At 37.8% G+C, this 7800-nt stretch overlaps 4 non-coding genes across 4 annotated transcripts; 2 read left to right on the top strand and 2 right to left on the bottom strand.

Moving 5' to 3' along the window:
• Positions 1–1053: 1053 nt before the first annotated feature.
• LOC135933379 (5S ribosomal RNA) lies at positions 1054–1172 on the bottom strand. Its single transcript, XR_010573753.1, has one exon. It is a non-coding gene; the product is annotated as a 5S ribosomal RNA (ribosomal RNA).
• Positions 1173–6035: 4863 nt separating this feature from the next.
• Positions 6036–6154, top strand: LOC135933378 (5S ribosomal RNA). The gene has a single exon (XR_010573752.1). It is a non-coding gene; the product is annotated as a 5S ribosomal RNA (ribosomal RNA).
• An 804-nt stretch (positions 6155–6958) lies between these two features.
• On the bottom strand, positions 6959–7077 carry LOC135933369 (5S ribosomal RNA). The gene has a single exon (XR_010573741.1). It is a non-coding gene; the product is annotated as a 5S ribosomal RNA (ribosomal RNA).
• A 311-nt stretch (positions 7078–7388) lies between these two features.
• On the top strand, positions 7389–7507 carry LOC135933358 (5S ribosomal RNA). The gene has a single exon (XR_010573731.1). It is a non-coding gene; the product is annotated as a 5S ribosomal RNA (ribosomal RNA).
• The last annotated feature ends 293 nt before the right edge of the window (positions 7508–7800 follow it).

The raw sequence follows: 7800 nt of genomic DNA, 5'->3' as shown, positions 1-7800 counted from the left end.
ATTTTTTGTGAATGTGGCTCAAACCCACTCACTCCTTAATAATCCTCATCTTCAGTGTTGCGGTTATGCCAAAGCCCTTGTGATCATGCTCTGAATCAAATATTTAATTCACACTTCTTAAATCAGATACAGAATTGAGAAAAACCTGAAATCTGTCCTGGACTTCGTGACTTCAGGGTAAAATGAGTATTAAATCACTTTAGGTGGATATTCATTGCAATGTACAGTAAATAACATTTCAAAATGCTGAGGGTATTCTGTGACAGCCCTGCTGCCTGTTCAAGTGTTTCCACATCAACCTCATGTCTTCTTTTTACATTTTTATCAGCAAAGTTGTGATGAATAAAATTTGATAAACCTCATAAACTAGTTTCTTGTTAAATTATGTGTGCAACATTTCCATTTATACCTCGTAAGATTCATTTCCGTCAAATCCTGACACACAAAAAACAGAATATCAGACTTCAGTACTTTAAAAAAAAACTGCATTCAAGCAAAGTCATTGTGTCTAAAAACAACATGTAAACGTATTTGTGTTAGTAACCTCATACACAGCGGATGCTTTATTAAGTACACCTCTTCTTCAAATGTTTATTGCAAATGTCTAATCAGCCATTCAACTCAGTGCATTTAGGCAACAAAATTGGACAACAGACAACTGGAAAAATTTCTTCTGCAACATTCAGATAGTAGGATCAGAAACAACATGAATGCATGAATCCATCCTGCGTCTCAACGGTTCAGACTGCTGGTGTAATGGTGTGGAGGATATGTTGTTGGCACAGTTTGGGCTCAGACATGAATCTATGTACATTTCTGGCCATAGCTACTGTATAGTGGATCTTTTGGAATGATGAGTTTCATTAATTTACTGTTGCTATTAGAAAGTATAAAAAATAGGAAAAAATGCCCTGCAAAGTAATTATGAGCTATAAATTTGTACTTAATAAATGACAAGCTATTATATCTTTTTAAAGAAACGGATTGTTTTCTGCAATTTATCGTTTCACACAAACAAGAAGACGAGCAGCGCCCCCTCTGTGTAAGTGAAAAAGCTTACAGCACCTGGTATTCCCAGGCGGTCTCCCATCCAAGTACTGACCAGGCCCGACCCTGCTTAGCTTCCGAGATCAGACGAGATCGGGCGTGTTCAGGGTGGTATGGCCGTAAGCGACAACCAAGACGACAAACACCCCTTTTATTAATGCTTCAGCAGCACTTCTCAGACTTTTATCTTGTGGATCGTCTCCAAAGAGTTTGTTTTGTTACTTAAATAAATGCGGTGATTTTAACAGCCAGCTGCACACTATTCTGATCTAAGATCAGTGATATGTTACTGTAAACAGCTTTCTATGCTGAAGCTGAAGTGAAAATTTACCATAAGATGTTAAACGATGAAAGAAGTAGTATTTGACATGTATAAAAGGTCAGTTTGTGTGCGCTTCATTTGCTTACGGCCATACCACCTTGAACACGCCCGATCTCGTCTCATCTCGGAAGCTAAGCGCCAGGGGCGGATCTAGCGAAAGCGCCTTAGGGTGGCATGGAAGTCAGATGGGGTGGCAAAATCAAAGCCATTTATTTATTTATTTTTACCCATATGCAGGTGTTACGTTGTGTAATATGTATTATATATGGTTAAAATACATAAAATGCAGAAAGTATACACGTTTCATATAAATATATATTTATATCTGGGACCGCCTGGGAATACCAGGTGCTGTAAGCTTTTTCTTTTTTCACACAAACTGCAGGGGGCGCTGCTGCTGTCTCTGTTTGTGTTTTGCTCCATATTCTTCTCTGTTTGCTTGTATTCTCTGTTTGCTTGTATTGTGTGTGTGTGTGTGTGTGTGTGTGTGTGTGTTACTAAGTCTCTCAACACGTTTTCCATCCAGTGATGAAACTCTTGAGCATAGGCTAGTTTAGATGCTTTTGGAGGTGCTCAAGCATCCCTAAATATCATCACAGTACCCCTAAAAATATTTATAGCAATAGTACTAGTAATCATAATGCATTTTAGTAATATTTTTTCTGTCAAGTGTTCTTGATATCTCAATGTTACAATGCGCTCAAAAAGAGGCACTGCCATTAATCGCCTAAATAAGACTTTGGTTGCTTTCTATTCCTGTTCTGGTCGAATCTGGCTTCAGTGTTTATTAAACATTTAGAATGATAAGGCAAGATGAAAATAATCCCATAAACTCTCGACAGGATTCATATCACTCTAAACATGGAGTAAACACATGCAGTAAACAGGATAATTGCAACTGCACTGATGTCACCGACCACAAATCTATTCTCCACTTAGGATACATGGTGATGCTCTATGCTTTGTCGGCACAATAAAAGGAGGGTTTCTAAGAATTAAACAACTTTAATGTAAAAGCAGCTCTCTTACCAGTCTGCTTCTTGGCAGTGTGGTTTTCCGCTTATAGTGCTACTTTAAGTGCTTAACGATTTGGTGGACTGCCTCCATTTGCTTAAGAGACTGAAAACATGTTGTGGGTGTTTCTCCTTTCTCCTCACAAGTTGTTCCTTACTTTGAAAAATCCTGGTCAACATGATTGAGCCTTTGATAACTAAAGTGTCCACCCTATAACTGGTATATTATATTGAAATCTGTGATTATTCATTCTGAATAATTCTTTGACACTGCAGTAGGTCATCCAACTATTTAAGTTGCTTTTCAAGGTAACATTCTACTGAAAATGTGAAAAGAGCTGACTACATTTGAAAGTAGTATATTCCATAATTATAAATTATAAGGATGAATGACATCATGCATTATGATTTGGGGCTGAGTCCCTCTAGAACTACATTCGCCCTTGCTCTGGACTATCAAAACAACAAAACTAAATGTGAAATCAGCACAAGCAGAGAATAAGCTGAATGTGTGTTTCACAGATCTCACAATGATTTCATTGTTACTATTTTCTAACATTAGCAGGATGGATCCATCGGGCAACTTGGGGTTAGTATCTTGCCCAAGGATATTTTGGCATGCAGACTGGGGAAGACAGGGAGTGAATAGCCAACCTTCTAATTCGTAGGCGTCCTGCTGTAGCTCCTGAGCCACAGCCACCATGATATCAGGTGTGGTTTTACACACAACACTTGTCGGTGTCAAAACCGGACCTTAAGTGTCATGCTTCCTGTATTTGATCTTCTGTTTTCAGGTGGGACTCCGTTTCTGCTTAGGTTTTCTGATCCAGTGTTTAAAGTTTTGGATTATTGTTTTTCCTTTTCATCATTCTGTTGTGACATTGTTTCTCTGTTATACTGTTACTGGGTCTACTGTGTTTTGTGTGAAGTATTATGGTCATTGTAGTTGTGAACTTCTGTTCCAAGTTTTCAAAAATAATTCCTCCACTTCTTTGTGTGAGCTTCCAGGTTTATTTCTGACTCACACATACAAACAAATCTACAATATCACAATGTCACAGTAAAAAAACAACAACTATTTGCTGCTACAGTGCACGTTTCCAATGCTGTTCTGGCTCATACTATACGGCTACTACACATGCACCCTACGATGTTCATCCTAACCGATACAAATTAAACATTCAGCATGTATTTGCACCATGAACGTCCTATATAAATCAAACAAGTGCCACAAATACTACCAAAAATGTTCTTCCATGGTTTGGCTCTAACACTCATTATATCCACCCTCTGTCTCATCTTTCTCTATTAGCTCATCCATGTTTTAGCATGTCCTTGTTTCAGTTATGGTTCATGTTTTACTTTGATAGTTCTGTCTTGCTTGAAGTTTTACTTCCTCCCCTGTCTCATTATGTAGATTAGATTTAGCTATGTCTCATTACCTTCCTGGGTTTAATCATCAATCAGAGTCTGCGTATATATAAAAACCCTGCTCTCCTTTGTCAGTTGTTGAATGTGTCTATGTTAGCTTAGTTCAGTGGTTTTTCCCTGTTGGGTGTCTGTTCTCTGGATAATTCACCTTCCCTGTGTTTTTTTTTTATTATTACTTTGTTGTAATTGAAATGTTATCTTTTGTAAACTGGACTATGACTTATTACAACTCATTTTTTGTTGGAAACTCTTGTTTTACATCTTCTAATTTATAACCACAAGTTTGGTTAATATGTTATCACAGAACATCTCTTTTTTGAAAAGCATCTCCAAGCTTGAAAGCTGGGCAGGCACAAGTCCATTTATTGGTGACGCTCACATAGAGGTAAGTAAAATACCATCACCATTAAATGTTTAGAAGTATTCATCTTCAAGATCATAATGAAGGGTCAGAGTGTATCTTAACACTTTCATGAGGATATTTAAAGTAACAATTCATATATGATATGGTGTCTTTTTGTTTTGTTTCAATTTCAGTAACATGGATGTGAAAGTGTAAAGAGTGTGCAGCACAAGAGACTAGATGATCTTAGTTACTACAGGTTAAACCACGGCCACCTATGCAGATCACATGCTGATCAGACATCGCAGAGATCAGTAGATTCCTGATGAGGTGATTGAAGACAAGCCTTCCATTGTCGATTTCAAAAGAAGGTGGCCAGCTCTCTTTTCTGTACGTGAGATCAGTTACTATAATTATTTTTATCATTATTATTATTATTATTACTCCTTTTTTTAAGGGTTCAAATCTTTCATGAATATTCATCCAGAGCTGAAAATTGTAATTTTCAAATTTGATTTGTAATTAAGAAAGAGCACCACTCCCAGTTCTGATTATTTAACATTGTTTCAACTAAAATGAATCCGGAAATAAAAATGCATTTCATGGATTTCATTGTTGTTATCATTATCGTACATCATATTGCTGTGACCTAACAGGGTGGAACCCCACAGGGTGGAATCTTTTTAGCTAATCTAGCTGTAGCGCTTTAGCTGATCAACATTTAGCCAGCTAACCTTCAATAAATTAACACACCTTTAATAACTAAATCCAACATGTTTTAAAAAATATTCTATTTAATTAACATTTTCCTCAATTAACCTTAACAGGGTGGAAACTTGAGGTTGACCCATACAGGTGTAACATGTTTAAGATGAAAAAAAGTAAAGTGAGCGTGACAGTTGAAGCTTACCTCATTTTCCACAGTTGAATTCCCACTAAAAACAAATGATGCCACTTCCTGTAAATGGGTTTTATGGAATTGTAGTTTTTTTTTAAAGTCAATAAAGCACATTCTAACAGGGTGGAAAATTACTACTGGGACAAGTACATTATAAAGAAAAAAGAAAATAAGTAAATAAATTAAGTATATCAAATTTTGATATACTCCCTGAAAACTTTGTTCACAGTCACCAAAAACACACAAGGTTGTTCCTTTACTACGAGCTGTAAATTTTTAATTTACACGCAGCTAAAATGATAATTTTGCAAATGATTTCTATCAGCAGGACTTTTTTAGTGTTTTTGCAACATGCTAACAAGCTGAGTTTGGATTTGACTTTGAAGTTGCTGGTGTGATCTTTGGTTTAAAGCGCAAATGCAATTCAGCCATTTACAGTAAAAAATCATTGTTCTCACCTTCTACCAATCATTGCCTGTGTTTGGAAATAGCATATGATGATATAAAGCCATGTCTTGCCATTTAAATCTTTAATTTGTCTGATTATGTCATGATTAACATAGATGACCTTTTTGTTTTTTTGTAGCTGACCTAGTGAGTCTAGTCAGTGGAAATCTGCATCCACCTTTTTGTTTTCTTGTAGCTGCACTGGTGAGGCCGGTGAGTGTACGTCAGATGGCCATCGCAAACTTCGCAAACTAAGCAAATGAAGCGCACACAAACTGACCTTTTATACATGTCAAATACTACTTCTTTCATCGTTTAACATCTTATGGTAAATTTTCACTTCAGCTTCAGCATAGAAAGCTGTTTACAGTAACATATCACTGATCTTAGATCAGAATAGTGTGCAGCTGGCTGTTAAAATCACCGCATTTATTTAAGTAACAAAACAAACTCTTTGGAGACGATCCACAAGATAAAAGTCTGAGAAGTGCTGCTGAAGCATTAATAAAAGGGGTGTTTGTCGTCTTGGTTGTCGCTTACGGCCATACCACCCTGAACACGCCCGATCTCGTCTGATCTCGGAAGCTAAGCAGGGTCGGGCCTGGTCAGTACTTGGATGGGAGACCGCCTGGGAATACCAGGTGCTGTAAGCTTTTTCTTTTTTCACACAAACTGCAGGGGGCGCTGCTCGTCTTCAGTGGACATGTGGAGTATTTTACTTCCTGGTCAATCGTTGAACTTCAAGGCCCTTTAAAATTTATATTCTTTACATTCAATCGTTTTAATATAAACCATAAAATAATTATGTAAAAAATTCTGTTATCTTCATTTTTCTTGCCTTGAGTTTTAAGTTGATATTTGGGTTTCATTTCCACTGAATGCAACAGTAACTCAAATAACCACTTGTTCCAATGAAGGTATGCATGAGAGCATCTCTGAATGAAGTACGGTGAAACTTGAAGCAGATGGGCTACAGCAGCAGAAGACTACACCAGGTGCCACTCATGTCAGTTCAGAACAGGAAACTGGGGTTACAATTCTCACAGGATCATCAAAATTGGACAACAGACAACTGGAAAAATTTCTTCTGCAACATTCAGATAGTAGGATCAGAAACAACATGAATGCATGAATCCATCCTGCGTCTCAACGGTTCAGACTGCTGGTGTAATGGTGTGGAGGATATGTTGTTGGCACAGTTTGGGCTCAGACATGAATCTATGTACATTTCTGGCCATAGCTACTGTATAGTGGATCTTTTGGAATGAGAAGTTTCATTAATTTACTGTTACTATTAGAAAGTATAAAAAATAGGAAAAAATGCCCTGCAAAGTAATTATGAGCTATAAATTTGTACTTAATAAATGACAAGCTACAAGATTGTTTTCTGCAATTTGTCGTTTCACACAAACAGAGACAGCAGCAGCGCCCCCTGCAGTTTGTGTGAAAAAAGAAAAAGCTTACAGCACCTGGTATTCCCAGGCGGTCTCCCATCCAAGTACTGACCAGGCCCGACCCTGCTTAGCTTCCGAGATCAGACGAGATCGGGCGTGTTCAGGGTGGTATGGCCGTAAGCGACTGAAGTGCATACAAACTGACCTTTTATACATGCCAAATACCACTTTCTTTTTCATCAATTAAGATTCTGATTATGTTTTCCATCCAATGATGAAACATTTATTCCTACGGTAGACTTTTCACTTCAGCATAGAAAGCTGTTTACAGTAACATATCACTGATCTTAGATCGGAATAGTGTGCAGCTGGCTGTTAAAACCACCGCATTTATTTAAGTAACAAAACAAACTCTTTGGAGACGATCTGCAAGATAAGTCTGAGAAGTGCTGCTGAAGCATTAATAAAAGGGGTGTTTGTCGTCTTGGTTGTCGCTTACGGCCATACCACCCTGAACACGCCCGATCTCGTCTGATCTCGGAAGCTAAGCAGGGTCGGGCCTGGTCAGTACTTGGATGGGAGACCGCCTGGGAATACCAGGTGCTGTAAGCTTTTTCTTTTTTCACACAAACTGCAGGGGGCGCTGCTCGTCTTCAGTGGACATGTGGAGTATTTTACTTCCTGGTCAATCGTTGAACTTCAAGGCCCTTTAAAATTTATATTCTTTACATTCAATCTTTTTAATATAAACCATAAAATATTTATGTGAAAAATTCTGTTATCTTCATTTTTCTTGCCTTGAGTTTTAAGTTGATATTTGGGTTTCATTTCCACTGGTTTTCTTAGGACTCAAACATGATAGGGGCAGGTGTTGTGTGGGCCAGATGTGGCCCCAATTGTGACAC

Source organism: Pelmatolapia mariae, linkage group LG22 (assembly GCF_036321145.2).
Source record: "Pelmatolapia mariae isolate MD_Pm_ZW linkage group LG22, Pm_UMD_F_2, whole genome shotgun sequence".
Lineage (NCBI taxonomy): Eukaryota > Metazoa > Chordata > Actinopteri > Cichliformes > Cichlidae > Pelmatolapia > Pelmatolapia mariae.
Note: the sequence above shows the minus strand (reverse complement) of the source record. Positions and strands in the feature narration are given on the sequence as shown.